Source organism: Prinia subflava, chromosome 1, assembly GCF_021018805.1.
Source record: "Prinia subflava isolate CZ2003 ecotype Zambia chromosome 1, Cam_Psub_1.2, whole genome shotgun sequence".
In the NCBI taxonomy this organism is placed as follows: Eukaryota; Metazoa; Chordata; class Aves; order Passeriformes; family Cisticolidae; genus Prinia; species Prinia subflava.
In genome coordinates, this window is record NC_086247.1 from 75,830,402 (window position 1) to 75,851,778 (window position 21,377).

The window sequence follows — 21,377 nt, forward strand, 5'->3', positions numbered from 1 at the left end:
GCTCCTGCATTACTGACATTCTTGTAGCTGAATGAGAACAGAATGAAATACTACAAGAGAAGCCAATTCTGATCGCTATCAAGATACTGATACGGTCACTCCAGCTGTTAACTGAAAGACATTTTTGTGGCCATAGAAGCCAATCAGTGAATACCTTATTCAGCTATTTCTTCAGTGAAACTTACCAGTGAAAATGAGCAAAGAGTCCGAGATCTAACCTATGGACTGTCATGGAGAAGTCTGGCATGAATAAATCATATGGGAAGCCTATGGCAGCTGAGCACATTTGCTTCTTTTGCACATAAGTAACTCTAACTCTTTAGGATAACTGGGGTAAGAGACAGAAATAACCCAGATAATTGTACTGTCAGAACAGCACATATATCCATCTTTGGGAAAACTTGCATGCAGATTTCAGTGGAGCAGAGAAGCCTTTTAAAATCGAGGGCTAGTGCAGGACCTCCTGGGAGGCACATATGCTTTGTGTTATAGATTGAGCTGAAGCCAGAAACGTTGGGGTAAAGCAGGGTTCACAACCCACACATCCCTACCTGGCTACAGGCATGAAGCACCACTTCTTATGGTATGAACAGAACCAGTCTAAACTCAAAAAAACTCATAAAACTAAACTCAGGCCCACCACCACAGGACTTTGAGTTGTCCAGATTAAAATTGTTATCTGAGGCTTGCATCTGTCTTTATGTCAGGACTGAAATTTGGATTGATGTGTTCCAGTAGCGATTTATCAAAGTTGTTATTCTGGGATGTGATCAAAGCTCTTTATTTTATGTGTTTTGCCTGCAGATTTATGAAATACCTGGTGTCTGCCTATGCCATTGCAATCAATTTTTGTAATTTATGTAGCTAGTAGTTATATAGGAGAGGAGAATGATATCCACTGCAAATAGAAAATTTTAGATATGTCTTACACTAGCATCTTGCATTTGCCCCAGAATAAATGACTCTCTAACCAAGAGAATCAACAGGGAATTAAACTGTAATTACAGTTTGGATATTCACTATAAAATTTACTTTACGTGGATAATAATCTTAAAAAATACTTAATTTGCATAGCGTGGTGAGAGAAAAAACCCCATTATTACGAAAATGCTTGGGAAAATCGCTACATACGGGAAACTGCGGTTGTTCTCTTGGATACCGGGAAAACCAGGTTCTGCCAATAAACTGAACAAAATGCTCCCTCTTGTGGTGTAAAGTCGGGAATAGCAGAGCACAGGGCAGCAGCTGGAGGCCTGGGGGGGGCCGGCTGTTCCTGCAGCTGCAGCCGGAGGTGGCAGGTTTGGGAAGCCCTCTGAGCTGCGAGTAGCCTGGCCTTGCTTCTGTTCTGTCGTGATTGTCAGTGCGAGGAAGGAGGTGTCTCATTGACGCGGCTGAAAGAGGGGCACAGGTGAGGGTTTTAACTTGGGTGGGGTTTTTGTTGTTGTTGTTTCTTTGTTTGTTTGCTGGTCATCTCTCTCTTCTTATGGAGTGAAATGGAAATCTCCCCCACTACCCCAGCATAGGATCCTTACTGATCCTAGCTTCTTCTGAGGAAAAAGACCAAAGAGCAATCAGACATAAAAATGGAATTGTGGGTGACAGGGATAGAGGCAGAGGGGTGGAAGGAGATTGGAGGAGGGCTTGTGAGTATTTTGGACTTGTGGAAGTGCTGGGCTAAGAAATGTGGCTTGTGGCTCTTGTGAGACCTAATATAATCACAGAACAAAGACTTGATTATTAACTGAAGACCAAAAAATAAAAAGATGAGGAAAGAGTATTTAGGATTGGATTTTTTTCCTTCTGGAAAAGATGGAAATATGACAGCAGGTGACATCTGTAAGAGAGACAGGGCTGAACAAGGCTGGGCCTGAAATGCTGAAGCTGGAGGGAAGAACGCTGAGATACAGTAAGTGGCAAGAGGTGACAGGAAGAGCTGGCTAAGAAACTGAGGTAGCTTGAGTATTTGTCAAAGCAGAGTAACTGTGGATTTCAAAAAAGCAGCTGTTAATTACACAAAAGGGCCTAGACTTGCCTGTTTCCACAACAGACCTGATTATTCATCTTTTTGTCTCTGTTCTGCACTTTTTCTTCTTCCACATACTGTTTTTTCATTTCAGAAGAAAAAGGAGAGGATACCTTACACACCCTCAGTTAAGACAAAGATATTCAAAGGCTGTTTAGAATACCCATTTGCCTAACAGTATCACTTTTATTAAACAAGCCATTCAGATATGTATCTTACCTTGATGCAGCTAAGTAACTGAAATGAGCATTTGATGAATTTTGAATTTGGCTGTTTTGAGATACATAATTTAGCATGTAGGTGTATATTTGAAAGAATACTAGCACGTAAACGATGGTTACCCTCTCAGCCCACTAGCTGCTGAAAACAGTAAAAGGATCGAAACCCCCCACAAACTCATAGTAGCAATGACTATTTTTGTGCCATTTTTAGTTGTACAGGCTTTTTCAAGCACATGACTCAGAACACTTTTACTTCTGAGATTTATTGTGAACCCTGTGTAATTTGGCTACAAAGTCTGATAGTGCTTGATCTCATGCAGGTGGGCATTCATTGCCTAACCCCACTTTTAAACACAAGCTTAAATAACAGCCTCTTTCTTCCCCTCTGCTATTGCTTCACACTAATAGTGTGGTGGTCGGGCAATTTGACAAGACAATCTCGACAGTCTGAATGTCATGGCCTCATGGGCACTGTTAGCCTTGACTGTCCCGGCCTTGCCCAGCTTGGGGCTCCCTCAGCCCCTCACTGAGCGGTTCTTGCGGACGTGCTGCTGTGTTCTGCCCCCCTCTGCTTTACTCCATGACTGAATTTTGGACCCACCTTGCCTCTCACTTCTCTCCGGCCCTGCCTCACAAATACTCCTAGCTCAGAAATAAAACTGAGGAGAGGGATTTTCTCCCTTGACCTTGCGGCACGCCACCGCCGGGCAGGCGCCGGCGTTCCCGCTGCCTGTACAGGGATGCTTTCGGGCAAGCGGGCGGGCGGAGCCCTGCTCCCCGGGCTACGCGAGGCAGCGCGGGGGCGGGACGGGCCTCGCCTCCGCGGGAGCAGCTACCTTCTTCTCCGACGGCCGCGGACGTGTCAGGGCGTGTCCCCCTCCCTTTCTTCTTTTTCCTCGATTACCCGATTTAAGGCCGGCCGCTGCACGCCTCACCGTGCGGTGCGGCCGCCCCGCCGAGCCCGTCACCGTGAGCGCAGCGATACCGCGGCCGGGCGCGGCGGGAGAGGGTCCCGCCCGCCCCCTCCGCTGCGGCAGGCGCAGCCAGCCCGCGCCGCGCCTCGCAGCGTGGATGCTGCATCGGGGCAGGTGTGGCACGGAGAGCTGTGCGCCCCGGCGGCTGCAGAGCGAGGGTTAGACCACCACGAGAACGCGGAGATACGAAGGAGAACTAGGGAAATAGAACCCCATAAAATAAAAAGATGAAGAAAAGACTGGTTTGCGAACGCTTTCACGAAAATATAAGGAAATGTCCCTTCCCGGTGAACGCGCCGTGTCCGAGCTCCTCCTTTCCTCCCTTCACGCCCGGGGTTTTTGTGTGACCGCGAGGGGACAACGGGGCTCCCACCGCGCTGCCGGGTCGTCCCTGAGCCTCTCTTCTGGCGTATCGGACCGGCTCCCCGCCCCGGCAGATGCTGGGTGGATGCTCGGCACAGCTACAGGTTGCAGGGTGCGGTGTGTGAAACACAAACTCAAGTGCATTTTATTGCCCGATAGTTTTCCTTCATGGGAACGTCCGGGAAGCGCGACTCCTCGCACCGCACATCACACCGCATATCGCACCGCACATCACACCGCACACCACGGCCCTCAGAACACCCTGGCGGCCGCGCCCTCCCTCTCCACATGCCCTGCTCCTCTTCGCTCTATATCTATCGAAAACGCAAGCCAGACTTAACCTAATCACGAGACTCCCTACCACGCGTCTCTCACTCGGTCCTTTTCCCCAGATAAATGGAAAACAGCCTCCATTGTTCTTGCTGAAAGATGGTGCTGCTGGCTTTGAAGCCCCGGCGTGGCCGGATCGCGCCCCTTGAGCCAGATGTTTCCCCAGGACGTGCCGCCACCGCGGTGCGTTCCCAGCGACTCCGCTCCACCGGGCTGCGGGTCCCGGGGCCGCTCACCCGGCGGAGCCAGCGCCCAGCCCAGCCCAGCCCGGCCCGGCCCCGCTCGGGGAGCAGAGGGCGCCCCAGCCCCGCGCACCGCCCGCCGCCGCCGCGCTCCCGCAGCGTGGAGCGGGCGCGGAGCAACGAGCGGGGCGCACCCGGCCGCTGCCACAGCCAGGCTGTGAAAAGAGGGCGGCGGAAGAGTGCGGGCCGCACCCTCGGTTGTGCTGTGGCGGCCCCAGGGATGCTTTGGAACAGGGGCTGAGCGGGAGGGATACCGGTCCTGAAGTCCCAGCGACGTTCAGGCCAGCTCTTCAGCTGCAGGAGTGCCCGAGAGAGATCCATTCTCCTGAGAAATGTGTTGCTTTCCTCCCTTTTGCTGCCTTTTGTGTTTAACCGGCAGACCCTCTCCTTAAGCGTGCTAAGAGCATCCAGGCTCGGGAATTTTAAGTCTCTTCCTCCCGTGCCGCCCCTCTCCGCCGTGCAAACGGCTTTCCCGCTCCCCGAGAGGGCTGCAGGTGTAGATGTAGGCAGGCGGCCCGGCTCGCCCGCTCCCTCCGCCGCGCAGCATCCCAGCTCCGCCGGGGACGGACCCTCCGGCCCGCGGTGCACAGCCGCGCCCTCCGCGCTTCGGGTGCGAAGCGCCCCGCATCTCGGCGTGCGCCCAGCGCCGCGCCCGCGCTCCTCGGGGCAGGGAGGGTGGCAGCTCCCCTCCCTTTTTTAGAGGGGTCTGCGGGGGGGTAATGCTGCAAGGTGCGCTGCGATGCACCCCCCGCCGCATCCTGCACGGCTGATATTTAAACCTGGGGTCCGTGCGCCCCCTAAGCGCCAGCGCCGCGCAGCGCATCCCCCGCCCGCCAGCCCGGAAAATAAATAAATAAAGCGTGTGGCTTTTGAACTGCCCACAGACTGTCACAGGGAAGGGGGGAGGGAGGGAAAGAGGGAGGGGGAGAGAGTGAGAAATGCAGAGGCAGCAGCCGCGGTAGCGGCGGCAGTGCTCCAGCAGGCACTAGGCACTCCAGTCCCGGCGAGCGAGCGGGCGAGAGCCACAGCGCTCCGAGCGAGGCGAGGGGGCTCTGGGCTACCTGGGACTCTCTTTGTGACACCCCAGCACACAAACACACCGACAGGGACAGAGGAAAAACACACAAAGGTAAGACGCGGTGTGTCTCACTTGTGTCATTTACACAGCAGCCCGCGAGAGTTTTGCCATTTTTATCATTTTCCCCCCTTCCGTTGTGTCTCGATTGTGGGGAGAGGAGCTGTGCGTGTGAATCGGTAAGAGCAGAGAGAACGGAGCAGCCCGGGAGGCGCCTGCCCGGACACATTTTAGGAATATCGCTGCGAGGAGCTCGATTCCTCGAGAGGGGACCACCTTGGGAACGGGATCGAGGCACACAACGGACCGAAGGCGATTCCGTGAGATTTAAATGCCCGGGAAGGCTCTCTCGGGGAAGGGTGGGGGTAGCGGTGGGTGTGGTGGGAATAATAGTGGTTTATGCCCAATTTCTTTTCGGTGCTTTTAGCCTGTTTCCAAAGGGAGTCTGCTTAATTAGTATTAATAATTTAAAATAAAAAGGAAAAAAAAAAGAAAAAAACAAACGGAAAAAAAGGAAGCTGCCCCAAGCTCTCCATGAAAGGAAGCGCTGGGAGAAGAGCACACACAGCGCCAGGAAGATGGCAGGGCGGCTGGGCAGGGGGCGGCGGTGCTGCAGGCGGATCGCGGGGGACCGGGGGCGTCGGGGCGGGCGAGGAGCGGGGAAGCGGCGCTTGCCCATTGTGGCCGGCGACGAGGCGACAACGCGATTGTCCCCGGCGAGGAGGCGCGGAAGCGGCGCTGCCTCCGCGGTCACGCGTGCGCGTGGACGCGCCGGCGGGTTGGAAGCGCTGCTCCCGGCGGGGCAGCACAGCCGGGGCTCGGGGGCTCGGCTGCCCGAGCAGGGGCTACGGACCCGCCGTCAAACAAGACAGGGACCGCCGCTGCCGCGCTACGCCCCGACGCGCCTGTTCTATGAATATTCACCGCCTGCCGGCCCCCGCTCCCCACAGATCCCCATCAGCTCCTGGCTTTCCATTTTTCCCTCCACCAAAGAAAGCCACAACTCCCCTCGACCTTTTTTCTTTCCCCTCCCGACCCGCCGTGCCGCCTCTCCCCACGCACACGCGTGTCTTTCGAGCGCGGCTCCCGCAGGGCGCTTTCCCCGCGCCTCAGCTGGGCGTGGCGGCTCCCGGGCGGGGGAAAGGGAGGCGGACACACGCACACCCGCGGGACACCCCCGCCCTGCTGCCACGCCGGGTGGGCGCCGCGCGGGGGGATGCGGCGCGGTGGGGGGATGCAGGGCGGTGGGGGGATGCGGGGCCACGGGGAGGTGCGGAGCGGCAGGGGGATGCGGAATGGCGGGGGGATGCGGAGCGGCAGGGGGATGCGGGGGGATGCGGGGGATGCGGGGGACGCGGGGAGCCCCCGCCGCCCTGCCCGCGCCTTTGTCTGCGCCCGGCGCATGCGCGGAGCGCGGCGCGGAGGGGCCGGCGGCGGAACAAAGGCTCCGCGCTGCGCCGCGACCCCGGGCGCGTCCCCGCACCGCTCTCCGCAGCCCGGCGTGGTGCGGCGGGGTGACCCAGTGGCACCCGGCACCCCTCCTTCCCCGCCTGCACCTGGCTTAGCTGTCTGTGCCTGTGCGCGGTGACGGAGCGGACCCGTGCGCCCCCGCCCGTGTCCCCTCCTCATCTCACCGACACAAAATTTGGCATTTCGGAAGGGGGAAAGGCCGGCCGTGCTGCCCGCCCCCGCCCCGCCCGCAGCGGGTTTCGGTCCGCGGCAGGCGAGCGCCCGCGGGTGCCCCCAGAGCTTCCTCGCCCCGGGCTCCAGCACCCGCCCCCGCTCCTCTCAGCGCCTGGGGGCAGGCGGCGGGAGCAGGGGTCCCTCTGCAGCAGCGTGGGGTCGTGCGTGGGTCCCCCGGAGCAGAGGGCGAAGCGGGTGCCGCGTACGTGCCGCAGTGGGCAGCCCCGCGGAGCCGCCACGCCGCAGGGACGCGCTCCCTGCCGGGTTCCGTCTGGGAGACACGCGGGCTCCTCAAGCATCTCCCTCCGCCGAGGGGAAGCAATCCATCAAGAGAAAGATTGTGTGCGTGCGTGTTAGTGCGACATCTTGAGATCTCTTTTGTTCGAGTTGTTGCATCTCGATGCTGGCTTTGGTGCCTGTTCCTTCTTCATCGCTCTTCTTTCCCAGATATTGTCCAAAATTCGTATATATATCCCTCTTCAGAGGGAGCATGCCTAAGCCTGTTTGAAATGGATAATTTTGTAAGCTAATGACAGTTTCTCAATAGAAGACAACTGGTGTGTTCGTCAGGCTGGAGTTAAAGCTGACAAAAGAATATTGCCAGTGGGTTGCGGAAGAGGAGATGGCAGTGGATTTTATTGCTTCCCCTCGAGGGTGATGAACATTCACTAGAAAACATACACCCCAAGGCCCCTTGCATAGCAATTACTTGGTATTTCCAGTGTTTCCAATTAAGACCTCTTCTGAAGAAGCCATCAGGGCCCTAAAATATGTCTAAATGTCCCCTCTCAGCTTGCCAGATGCTTGCCAGGCACCACCTAAACTGGTGGCCTGGCTTCAAACACTGAAGGGTTTTTTCCCCCTGGGTAGATGTTCCCCATTAAGCCAGGAAGAGTCTGGAGTGGGAGTGCCATACTGAAGGAAGATGCAGCATCTGCTGCTACTGCTCTCTCTGGGGGAGATATCTTGTCCATACAATCCTTTTGTCTTCAGGGTGTTTCTGAGAATTCTGAGCAACCATTAGGGTGAGGAAAAAAGAAGCAGCAAGGTCATGACCAAAGGTTTTTGCACTTGCTGTCCATTCATTGTCTCACAGAACTTTGTGTGAGGGAGAAGCTTTGTTTTGTGATCTCTCTTGCCAGTGGACTGTATATGCAGTGGGTATTTTCTTTTTGTCTGGGTGTTTCAGTTTAGCCAGGGAGTACCAGCTCTGGGCTGCGGACAGAATAAACACAAAACTTTGGGAAATTCATGGTGGTTCTGTCTATTCTTGTATGCTTCATGTACGAAATAGCTGATTGTGTAATACAGAGAAATTGTATGTAGCTGCCAAAATGGCATCTGCAGCAGCTTTTCTGTTGATTTGAACCTCTGAGTATATAATATCCAGTTAAAATCAGCATTAAAGGGGTAAAAATTGTTAAATCACTGTTCAAGTTATTGCCTGAAGCAATGATTGGGTGAATTTTTTTTTCTCTCCCCCCCACCCTCTCCCATACATCTTTGCATTTGAAATGCAACAGCCTCTGAAGCAACGTGGCGGTACAAAGTTGATTTATTTCAGAAAGTGGAATTTTGCCGCATACCCTCACCCTAAGACTACAGAGTATGCAACCTCCATAATTTCTGAACCATGTCTAGAGCTGTCTCCAGTCCTTGTGTATTTGTGTTCTGATCTTTCAAAATCAAGTCTGTGGAATAAATTGTATTTTCCAAGTGAAGCTTCTTCTGTTTGTGCTGTGTTCCACTGGTGGCTTTGTCCCATGCAGTGAACCATGAAGTCCTTCAGCAGAACCTCCTGCGTACACGATGGCTTCCGTCTGAACAATGGGGAATTCTTCCCTTGTGCCGGCACCCACCCGTGGCCCAATGGCACACACTGAGCAGGGCAGGAAATAAAAGCTGGTAGCAGGGTAGGAACTGGCCTTCCCATGGAATCTTTGGAGATTTCCATGTGGTTACATTTTCAGACACTCAGCTACCATTGAGCCTAGTAATTATTTGGAAATCTGCCATGGAAAGCTGATCTTGCACTAATTTTGAAAAGAATTTTGGAGGGTGGTGGGGGTTTTTGTTTGTTTGTTTGTTTGGTCCCACGTGTATGAAGAGTATTCTGCAGTTTTTTGTACATATTTGTGCACAAATCCCAGGTCTTGATTTAGGTGTGTAGGTGTAAGTGTAGTGGCCATGGGTGCAATGTTAATTTCATGGGTAAAATCTTCAAGTTCTTCAAGTAAGAAAACTGGATGATCTTCAAATACATAATGAAGAGTATAATAATCAACCATTATTCAAGGCCTTACCTTCATTCATACAAGGGTAGTAAAGGCAGACCATTTTGAAGTACGCTACAGAAGTGTGGAGACTGATTTATAACTAAAGAAAGATACTTAGGAATGACTTGAGATGTTTCTTCTGTGTCAATTAGGAATGAAAAGAATGAGGTAAAAACCAGAGAAATCAAAAGAAATTCTGAAAGCATTATAGACTTGATAACAAAAACCATATGCAGCATAATGGGGGTTTCATGCATTAGTAGGAAATGCTTTCAAGATTAAAAAAATATGCAGGGGGAAGAAGAGGGGGAACCTCATGCAGAATGGAAGGGACTTTAAAGTCTTCCTTACAATATCTTGTATGTCACAGTTCTGTTCCCTAAAAGTGATGCTGCTTAAGCTTCTTACTTCAAGATGGAGAAATGTGATTAATATAAAAATGTATCTATTGGTTATTTGGTATGAAAATTCGTAAGTTTCAAATAGAAATAGATCGATAGCAATGTGATTCCTCAAACATGAAAGATCTTTGACTTGCCAGAATCTGAAAATAAATCCTTTGACTTGCTTCTGCACACCAATAAATGTGAAGAGATTCTGATTTGTAACACATGTGGAATGGTCAGGTTTTGCCTGGGAGCAAGATGTGTAGTAATTCCGTCTTAAGTACGGTTAATGGAATTTAACTCTGAGGAAACAGTTTTATTAATAAAAACCTTCTGCCTTAGGATATAAATCATAGACTGATCTCTTTTGATGTGTTTGGTATTGTCTTCTGCAGAATAGGAATGAAGTAGTCTGTATAGTTGCCTGACTTGTTGGGTATATACTGCCAAGTACCCCACTAGGGCGATAGCACTGGGAAAGCCACGTGCTTTTTAGTCACATGTTGCATAGTTTAGATTTTAGCCTAGTAAGTGGTGCCACATATGATTATGATCTGCTGATCCAGGGATTGTTTTTTTAACCTTTAGGAATCTGAATGCCGTTTCAAAAGATTTTATTTTGTGTACACTGCCTTAGCAGTTCTTTGGAGCAGCATGACCTAGTACTTCATGTAAACCATAGGACTGATGGCAGGATCTTCGTTTTGATTAGAGACTTACTGTCCTTACAAAGGGTGCAACACTAAATGTATGGTAAGACTGGGCCTTAGCTACCAACCTTGATGGATGATGTCATGATGGTGATTGTAATACTACTGATGCCTTGGCATGAAGAGGGTATGAATGCACTGTTAAAGCATAACCTTTTCCTTCAGTCAAAAGCCTAGTATCTGTAATGACAAAGTTTCCCAAGGATTAACTCTAATGACAGATATCTATGCCTTTATGACTTTGCATAACAAACAGAAGCTAGTTTTGTACAAGCAGTGAAATCAGGGGGCTGCTGGCTATCTCCTGTTTCAATAGTCTTTAAATACTCAATGGATGCAGAACATAATCCCTGCAGAAGGACAGAGCATGGTTATAGTTTTTGAACTTATTTTCTGCTATTACTGTTTTTCTTATGTGGTTGGTTGGTGATGGAGGGGCTCATATTCAAAATTTCATCTTGATGTGATTATTTTAGGATGAAGTAGATGGTCACATAGCAGGATCCTGTAGATGTGCATCTGCTGGACAAATTTAAGATGATTGCTGCACTATGGAGAAGAAAGGGAGCAGAGTTAGACAAAACAAAGAATGGATCAAAAACGATAGAACTGATGCAAGTTTCTCTCATCTTCATACCTTAGAAAAACAAATGCCAAACGTGCACAAATTGGGATGTAGAAAACAATGAAAACCCAATTACAAACATAGTCAACATGGAAGAGTTACACAATGAGAAATTCTTTGGTATGTGCTTGTCTGAGATAGACTAGAGCCAGAGAATTGCTACATCAGCTTGCTGTAATCATCCTTCCTCAAGGCAGTGAAGCGCATCATTAGCGGAGAATGAAAACAAAAACAAAAACCGGGTAGAGGTGGTATAAAATTAAGAGTCTGGAAAAGGACAGGGTGAAACTTGTCACCACTGGATGAGGTGTTCGGATTATTTCTACCTTTCCCTTTCATACACAAAGTTTCCAGTAATGCAAAGTTGCTGTATTTTGGCCAGTGCTGGTAAGTGCATGATTGACTTTTGCTGCTAATTGTGCAGATCTGGTGGGGAGAGGCAAATTCAGTGAGATCTGAGGTGGTGAAAACAGTTCTTGTGGGTTTCTTGTTGTCCCCAGAAAAACTGAAGCAAATGGGGAAGATGTGCTAGCTGCTCTAGCCGTTTCCTAGCTAGATGTGCTGAGAGAGTGGGGCTCATTTTCCCCCAGCAGCATCACTCATCCCTGCATGTAAACCCTGTACCAGTGAATGTATAGCCTGCACTGGGAATAGCTGCTGTCACTGAAGAGAGGGTGAAAGATGTGTGTTGGCCATTGCTTTTCTTTTCAGATCTACAGGCCTTGCAAAGCAAGGGAGACAGAATTCTCCAGAGGATAAAATTAAAAATCTGGCCAGATTTTCCAGGCTCTTCCTTTCCACACTTTGCTTGAGATGTAGGAGAGCACTGTTGGTTGGTAACTTTATTTCACTTGGGGATTTCACTAGGAGCAAGGCGTCTGTAGGGTACCTGAGTGCTCAGGATAGCCCCATAGCCTGTAATTCAAATGCCTAAATTAGCAGAATGAAGCAAATGTGGAAATGTGGAAACCCTTTCCTTGTTTGCAGTCCACACATGCTCTGTGTAACTCCAGCGATCACAGCTAAGAGCTTTCTGATAGCTCTAGAATTCTGCATGTAGGATGTGAGAGTTCAAGGAGAGTGACAAGTTGCCCTAGAGGATATCATCTTTTTTGAAGGATCTGGTATTACTCACAGGAGAGAATTTTAGTAAGAAGAATTTATCCATTCTCTGTTTCTGTATGCTGTTCCCTTTTCTCATTTCCTACCTTTGGAGATCTTCATCTGGAAAAAAAACATCCTCCAGTGAAGAAGTACCAGGAGAAACCTTTTAAGCTACTTGTAGCCATCTGATGTTCGACAAGTGTTGTGCATTTTAATGATTTATTCAGTGCTAGTTTCCCTAGTGATATCTAGAGGAACATTCAGCTTTCTGCAGAGTGGCCCATCCCTTCCATCCAGTTGCCTTGAACGGATGACATTACCTTAATGAATTAGCTTTTAGAGCCAGGCTAAGTAAGAGCTGCCATGTACACTGAAATATGATAGTCCACTGGAGTCCACTCTTCCTTTTTGTGTAATAGTGAGTAGAAGCCTCAACAGAGCTCAAGAAAACTAATATTACAGTATTTTTTTTATAAGCACTGGAATGATTGTTAGGTCACTGAAAGTTCAGCTGTCATCCTCTTCTGTGGATGAGTCAGTGACTGACAGATTCATGAAGAAATCATTGGTGCTGCTAGCAATTGGAATGTGGCCCTCCTTATGGTGTCTCATTTCCTGATGGAACAGCACACTGTATTGACAATCCACTGGGCCACAATGTATTGAAAGTGGCCTTCAGTGCTGAGGTACCTTCTGTTACCAAGGGTTCAAACTGGACAGCAAATCACCTGCAGGTGTTTTTGCAAACACCTCCTGGAACGTCACTGTTACCAAGACATTATGGAAAAGAGCAAACGTATCGGTTAACATATGACAAATGCTTGAAGCAGGATAAATATTGTGTCTTTAAATACTTGCCATGTGTGTTCTGAGTTCTGATATATGGACTATGGTGTTGAGGGAAGTGAGCTGGCGTTGCATGCTCTCCCACAGCCACTGACCCTGTGAGGAACATCTGAGTGCCTCACCATCTGAAGCACAGAGGTGATAGAGAACGAAGGAAATTCTGCACTGACAGATTCATGGCTGAGAAGAAAATATCTGTCCAGGAGTTTTCTGTGGAACAAAGACAGTAAATTTACAGGCTGAGAATAGAAATATTTATCTCAGCAGCTTTTATTTCCTTTCTACTTAAAAAACAAGTTCTTTGGCACATGTTCTCCTGACTGAAGAAGCTATTTTAAATGCTTCTTATTAGACACTGTATTCTAACCTTTTGGGATATACAGTATTTTCTCTCTCCATATTTGTAAATGCATCCCATTAAAAAAAGTTTTATTGTCTTCAAACTAATTTTTCACCTAGCTTTGGCTCTGTGCCCTTCCTTGCCATCTTACTGTAGCTCACTTACCTGCATTTAAATTGAATTAGCATGGTGGCTATGTTGCCATTTCCCTTGCTTATCCTGTCTAGAAGTCCATATTTTCAGCCATGGACTAACTCAGCCTATTTCAGGGAACCCCTTGATAATCACACAGTAACATGCAGTGTGTGCATTAGCAGACATGCAGAACACAGGGAGATCTATGTCATCAGCTTAATTGTGTGCTGGAATTCATATGTAATGAGCAGAGGTACAGTCCAGAACCTCGTCTTGTAAAACTTTAATTTTAATCTCTATAACTCATGCTAACAGACCCCAGTGGTTTGCATGCATATGGCTCCCAAATCTAGATGTTTAGTAAAGTGAGATCGTATCAACATGAGAACTTGGTCTTAAACAAAGTTTCATGCAAATCCTGTAACAATATGGAAAACTTGGAGCTCTGCCAGATGAAAGCATTCAGCAGTTTTAAACTTCTTACCAGTTGAAGAAATATTAATGTGATTTCCTCTGCTGACTGAAAGAGGAGAGAATTTTTCCTTTTAACACATGTTTTAATTTTAAACAAAAGTTTAAAAAGTTTAGGCTCTTGACTAAATTAAAAAAAAAAATAAAATCTACTAGCAAACCCAAACCTTCTGTGATAGTTTGAATTGTCAGTCTTATTTTCGAGAAGAACTAGATTGGTTTGCTTTCTGTAGAAAATTAAATTGCTGCAAGCTCATAATTAGACTGCATTAGTGAGCTGAAAAATCTTCCAGAATACAGTTTTAGGGGAAACATTTGCTATTATAAAAGACAAAGCTTGTCTGTCAAGCTGTGGCTGTGCTGGGTTGCATATTGCGTAAAGGCCAGTAGCTGTCACAGTCATACTGGCCTGGGCTTCTTTTATAGAGAGCCATTCTTTGGATCCACTTCTAATTGCTCTAGATTTTGATTGTGTCTACATAGAGCATAACATCTATAAATGATGGAGATGACAGCGTGATTGCTGTGGACATTGAGTATGATGCCATCAAGGTGAGGACCAAGTGAGTTCATGATGACAGATATGTATGTCTTTCATTCTCAGGGACAAGTTTGTACCTACAGGGTGAAGACACAAAATAGCCTTTGGTCTCTGTGGAGGGTCCCCAAGCAGGGGGCCAGGGATTTGAAGGGTATTGATTTAGATCATCTGCTGTACATCGTGCTCCCAAAAAAAACCCCTCAAAGGACATTATTTTCATTAGAATTACAGCTAGTCATCTCAGTTAACTGACTGCATACACAGAGAAAACTGACAGTGCTGATAGAGCCAAAATAATAGATAAATGCAAGGTTTATTCACAGCCTGATGTCCGCCCACAAGGCCTTTCAAGTTTTGACTAAAAATGCTTGTTTCAAGTACGCAGAAATTTTGTGCATTGGAATGAAAAACCAGACTCCTCCCTAGTCCCCAGACTTCCTTTTCAACACCCTTGGAATTTGAATGTGGGTCTACTGCCTGGTCCTCAGCATTTTAAGTATTTTTTTCTAAGCTTCTAGGTCCTGGCTTGAATCTCTTGCCTGTCTCACTCTGCTGTCTTTGGAAACCTCTGAGCAGCCTTGGGGATTCCACCTGGGAAGGAGCTCCTCTGGTCTTCTTAAAGCAAACAAATAAAATCAGACTGTCCAGGGGAGCCTTCTGGGCTGTCTTGCAGAAACAGCGGCTTTGGTGAGACTGTGTCCATGGTTGGAAGTGCCAGTCATTGGCTGCTGCACTGGTGATGTTCATTGACTCCCTGCTCTGCAAGGAAGACCAAAGAGGTGACTTAGTTATTACAGATGCCCTGCTTTGTCTTAATTAATCTAGCCATATGATCCTGGTCCTCTGATCTAATTAGCTAGGGAGATAGTTAAATAAAACTTCATGTATCTAGGCACATTTAGCTATTTGTGGTTAAATCTGCTCATGGTTCCTAAGAGACTGTATTTCAAAGTTACAGAGTCACAGCCAGGAATACCTTCATATGAAATAAAAAAGACAGAGTGTTCATCTTAACTAACACAGTGGAATAATTTTTAATCTTAGCAATACACCTCACAGATTACAATCACATTACAGCCTTTCATGGAAACAAGGAATCATCTTCCTGTGTTTGGTCACTAAGGACTAGCAAGTAACTGAGTTGTACGTAAGAAATGAGATTTCCACTGTTCATGTAGATAACTTTGGACTGCATGAGGAAAAGAGTGGCTCTTTGCTGTGTAACAGATGACAGATGATCAGTAAGCTGAGTTAAAATTATTTAAATAATTTTTAATGAATAAATAATAGTCAAAATTCCTTGTCTGTGGAAAAGTTTCTAATAAAGACAGTATGTGGTAGCTGTTGGGAATATATGGTCAGAATTACTACAAAGAAGATTTTGTTGATGAGAAAGGGAAAAAAACAATAACAGAGGTCCATTCCTTAGTCGTGTTAAGTGTTTAGAACCAGAATAGAATAAATTGCCTTTTAACTATCCTAAAATGCACATTGAAAAATTTCCTTTTTTATATCGCGCTTTGAACATTTAAAGATATGACTTGCATGGGTGACATGCCACATAAAAGAGAGCTACTGTTCAAGTGCATGCACATGTAAACAATAAGAGTGATCGAACAGGACCTATGAAAGGGAGATATGAGCACATTGGTTTTGTGCAGTGTAAAGAAGTGAATGATTATTTTAAGACTAGGTAAGAAATAACCATTGAGAGATTACTAAAATGTGACTCATTCTGCCTTGGGGCGAGGAGAGGAAATATCTTGACTTCTCTTGAGGTATCTTTCAGTCTTGTGGTTTGTGTGATCAGGGGCGTGGGGAACCTTTGGAGCGAGCTAGTTCTTGAGTGCAGAGAAATAAGTTCAGTTGAAACAAAATCCTTCCCAAGTGTACTGATTTATTGGCAGTGTGTCTGAGCTCTGTAAAGACTGAGATCCAAAGATGAACCCTCTGCTAAGATGCTTTATAAGCATTGTATATACTAGAAACAAATACACAGATAAAGCCTTTCTAGAGCTGGCAAGAGGCTATTTATTTTATTGATACTGAACAGCATAGGCTGTTAAATGGAGATTTCTCATAGTACTTTTGACAATTCTTTAAATGGGCTGCAAGTTTGAGGCTATTCTTCAAATTAGGGCTGATGTGCAAGAAGGGGAGTAAAACTTACAAAAATTATTGTCTCTTTTCAGTTCCTAAGTTTTATTTCAAGACTGTGATAAGTAATCATGTGTGTGTGTTTGAAAATTTTACTCTTCAAACCCAGAATGAAATTTTGTGACTGCATCTGAGTCAGTTGCATACTTCTGATTGATAAGACACTAGGATGTCTTTTGCTACTTCCTCTATAGGCTGCAGAAATTTTTTCTGGGTTGTTCCACAGATGAATGGAGAAGGCTATTCATGTGTTTTCAGCTTGATGGTATAATAACAATAGCTTGAAAATTTATATAATTTCTAAAGAAATTCTTGGTATATTCAATAATGCTTTTGAATAAAGATAGTATTTAGCTGAACGAATATTTTTGTCCAGTTTATTTTTTGTGTGCAGATGGGCAGCTGCTGTTGAAGTTCCTGGTTCAATACCAGGGGCTATCCATGCTACTTTGGACTGTGTGTTTGAAATAAATCAATCAATCAGTCAACCAGTCAATCAATCAATCAAACATTCAATCAATCATTTTTTCCTACCTGAGGGCAACCTAATTTAAGGTATTTAGTTTCCATATGTGCTTACTGGAAATAGTGTGCTCTCAAGACGCACTTGCAGATTTTGCCTGTTTTCTGTTTAATGTACCAGATTCTTGGCTCGTTGCCCGTGTCTTGGTATTAGTAGAGATAAGGGAATGCTCACCTTCCCTTAGCTGCAAATTGTTAGATTATTTAGCAATGTATAGATGTCAAGTCGTGTGCAGCAGTGTGTTGGCACTTTTTAAAGTGAACCTGTCCATGAGGGAGGCATGATTAGGAGCAGAACTGGACTGGTGGGCTTGATTCTGGTTTTATTCCTGTTGATCCGTGAGTATCTGATTTGAATCTAATTGAGTTGCACTAATAAAGTCAGAGCTGTGAGCTACTAGAATTTCACTGTAATTTGGATGTTTGAGTGGGCAGCACTGGTTGGGATTGATGTTCATATACATATATATATATATATATATATATATATATGATAGATATTGATATATAGATATATCTATATGGAGATATATAGATATATATAAAACACCTTTGTTTGCAATCATAATACAAAAGCATTTACCAGAACATTAAATCCCAGTCATCCATCTACTTTTCTGCCTGTCTTTCTCCTTGCTTCCTTTGAGAAAACAGTGGTAGGTTAATTTAAATAGTATCAATGTTGAAGGTGAGTTTTCTACTGCCTGAAGAGAAAGAAGCATTATCTTTTTAATCTGTGCAAGGTAAGTGTGTGCAGCAGTGCAGTTTTCATGTTGAGAAGACAGGTCAGAAAACAACATGCCTTAGGTTAGAATTATTTTGGTTGGAAACAACATCCCTGGCACTAGGTCTTATTAATATTAATAAGCTCTTATAAACTGACACAAAGTTCTGCAAAATGGATTTTTTTTCCAGTTCATGGGCCTGTACACGAGATAAAGCACACCTAGTAATTATGGCAGTGAGGAAAAGGAGTGTGCCCTAGATAAACTGGGTTCTGCAAGTGTGTACTGCTACGCATGTACCACAGTAGGTAGGGAGTGCGTAGTGGTGTATGCACAGGCAGTGCCCTCTTCTCTGCAGGACATCTCTGCGTGGGAGCTGTAGAATGAGGGCTGTGGGTTAGAGTGCTTGTGGGGATTTCACTGCTTGTCCTGGGTTTGAGTCAGCATCCTGCATCAGAGCTGCCTTCAGCTGTGTTTTGGTGGTTAATCTCATGTTAAAACTGCTCACAAGTAATCCAACCGAGCCTGTTTCATCAGCTGCTTTATGGAGCTCTGCAGGGCAAGCAACAGGTAAGCAAGATGAGGGGCTAAAAATGACATGTTGGAACTTCGTTTACAGGTTGATAAATCCCAGAAAACAGTTTTTATCTTTAAGTATTATGTGCATGGTGATGCTTAAACTCAGAGCTGGTCTGATTTGTCACAGAAAAATTTCTCACAGGTATCAGTCAGATATGGTTGGCACAATGAGTCACTTTTACAGGAACCTTTTCTACCGAACAGACAGGCCAAGAAAAATAAACATGAATTTCAAAATCAACACTTAAGTTTGTATTTCAGGACTAGAGTATGTTTTTGAGACTACTATCTGCAACATTCCTGCTATGAGGACAAGCTGAGAAAGTTGGAGTTGTTCAGGCTGGGGAAAAGAAGGCTACAGGGAGACCTTAGAAGTGGCCTATAAGAAAGCAGGAGAGGGACTTTTCACAAGGACATGTAGGGATAGGACAAGGGGGAATGGCTTTAAATTAAAAGGGTAGATTTAGATTAGATATTAGGAAGAAATTCTTTGCTGTGAGGGAGGTGAGGCACTGGAACATGTTGTCCAGAGAAGCTGTGGGTGCCCCAGCCCTTGGTTAAGTAGAAGATGTCCACGGCAGGAGGTTTGGAATCAGATCATCTTTAAGGTCTCTTTCAACTCAAACCATTCTGTGATAGTAAAAACATTTCCATTTTCTACTGTAAGGTAACTAGCCACTTAATAAAGAGTACAGTTCATAAGACTTTCTAGGTTTAGGACCTAAACCATGCAATATGACACAAAGCCTGTGGACTAATTAGTGTTAATTAAAGAAAGACATATATAACATAGACAGTCAGGATGCAAACCCTTGCTCTTGCTGACTTCAGCTGGGGTATTAGTCTTGTCTCCTATAAAACATTCAGCAGACTATTGTCTTGTTTTGGTTGGGTCAGGCTCAGCTCTGCTGATAGAGCTGTCTACTTTGTGCTGTACAAAGTACCAGCTGGCAGGAGAATGTCTCTGCTCTGAGCCCTCACTGAGGTGTTGAAAGCTCAGGTTCAAGTCTAAAATGAGCAGGGGAGAATTGAAACATGCTCTTTTACAGGAAAAGTGACCCTCTCTAAGCAGCTAAATTTTCGCCTGTTTGACTGTGAAAGTTTATATAAAAATGCCAAAAATGCCAATCTTTTGGAGGACTGTAACAGGTTTTTGCCGTGTAGTTCTAATATAAAGAAAATGTCTTTGTTTGAATTCATAATTAAATATGTACTCCTTATGCTGTTTTGCAGTGTTTTATTTGTAGGAGTTACTGGGAAGATATTCAAGTCCCCAGTTGCCAATCAAATGCCTGGCATGAATCACAGAGCTGGTCCCATTACTTTACATTAAAGACAAAAAACATAGTGTGAAAATTTAAAATTTATATTACAATTTCTGTGTTTTTTTCTCTTATTTGAGAGCTATTCCCATCTATGGTGTTGGATACTTCTGCCCCAAGGGTGCAGGTATGACAGCTGACCTGAACCAGCAGCTCCATGGGGTGGGCTAGCTTCATGCTCTCCCCTGTTTGTTTTGTTTTTCTTCTGGCTGGGCTCCTTTCCTCACAGCTCAGTGAACTGAATCACCTCACAGAAGGCTCAGCTAAGAGCCAGACCAGCTGCAAGGAAAGAGGAGCTGGCAGTGGCTGTCCCACTTGACAGCAAGCTACTTTATTTGGCTTAGCTGTATCACCTAAATACACCTTCATTTCAAGGTTGTAAAATTTTTAGTGTTATTCACCTAAGCATGCTTTTATCTAAACCCACATTTGTAAGATGATTCATCTAATGACTACAACATAGAAACATCACATTATGGAATTTAAAAAAGAATTGTGCTTTAACCCCAATTGTGAAGTCTTCCAATAAAATGCATGTTTTAAAATATAGTAAGTGAATTACTTCTGTCATGAAGGGCGAAATATGCTCAAAGACCACTACAGGTCTTGCAAAGGAGTTTCAGTGTGGGAAAGCAGAACCGAGTTAACTCAGACTGTGGCCTTTAATGAATGTCTGCATCTCTTACGTCCATTATTTTGTGTAAATGAAGACTGACTCAAATCTTAAGCTTGCTTTTTTTTTTAAAAAGTAGTTTCCTGTTAAAGCAAGCAATAACCCTTACAGTTTATCATGCAATCCTTCTGTTTACATCTGAGTGAAGATTGTTGTGTGAAACTCAGGTGTGAGTAAACTGGTGTGGTGAGTAAAGGGATGTCTCTGACCATTTGACATTTTGGTGTCTTGGCCAGGAGCCAGACGGCTCAAGGGATGTTGTCATCCTAGCATTGCAACAGAGTTGCAGAAGGCTCACTAAATTCTAATTTTATGTTGCCTTTTGATTTGAATAATTAAAATAGTGTGTAGTTTGTTATTATAAAACTGTTATGTTGAACTGGAAACTTGGGTTCATACTTTCAAGTTCCTTAGTGTTTGCTTAATGCTGGTTAGAGGGAGTTTGGGAGGATTTCCATGAGTTTTAATCAAGGGGCCTATAATTTAATTACTAATACATATTTATGATCTCTTCAAAGGAGTTGTGGGATTTTTGTTTGGGTTTTTTGTTTCATATAAGAGAGTCACAGTTTGCTTCAAAAGATAAAGGGTATTTTGACTTGACAGTTTCATCTGTAATTCTTGATTCCCACTACAAAACAGATCGTTCAGACTACAGGCTGTAGTGCTTGATAGAATTAGTTCAGTAAAGCAGCAACCAAAACATGTTGCACATAACAAATTGCTACACCAGTGCTGGTTTAAGAAATTCTTTTTATCATAAACAGGAACTTAGCACTTTTTCTGAAATGTCTTACCTTTGGAAAGCTGCTCAGCATAATTTATGATTTCTCACTTAGTGTATTTTTGAAACAGCTGTAAATCTGCGCTTGGTTTTGTACAGGGGTTTTGTATTTATGTCTACTGTGTCAGCCATTTGGCTGCAGGAAAACGGTACCACTTGCTCAAGGGAGGGGAAGTTAGCACTGTCAGCCAAAAATAAGACAGTTTGTCAGGACAGTAAGGTAAGTGTGCTATTCTTGTGTAAAGCTGTGTTTTATGAGGTGAGCCCAGC

General features: G+C 45.6%; 1 protein-coding gene across 3 annotated transcripts in view; it reads left to right on the plus strand.

The window, feature by feature from the left end:
* Window positions 1–5,123: 5,123 nt before the first annotated feature.
* Window positions 5,124–21,377, plus strand: part of BASP1 (brain abundant membrane attached signal protein 1) — a 50,598-nt gene continuing 34,344 nt past the window's right edge. Inside the window, exon 1 of one of the 3 annotated variants that reach the window (XM_063400367.1) lies at window positions 5,124–5,282. The gene's annotated coding sequence lies outside the window, so the exon portion shown is untranslated. The other 2 variants (XM_063400387.1, XM_063400377.1) reach the window with 2 other exon arrangements.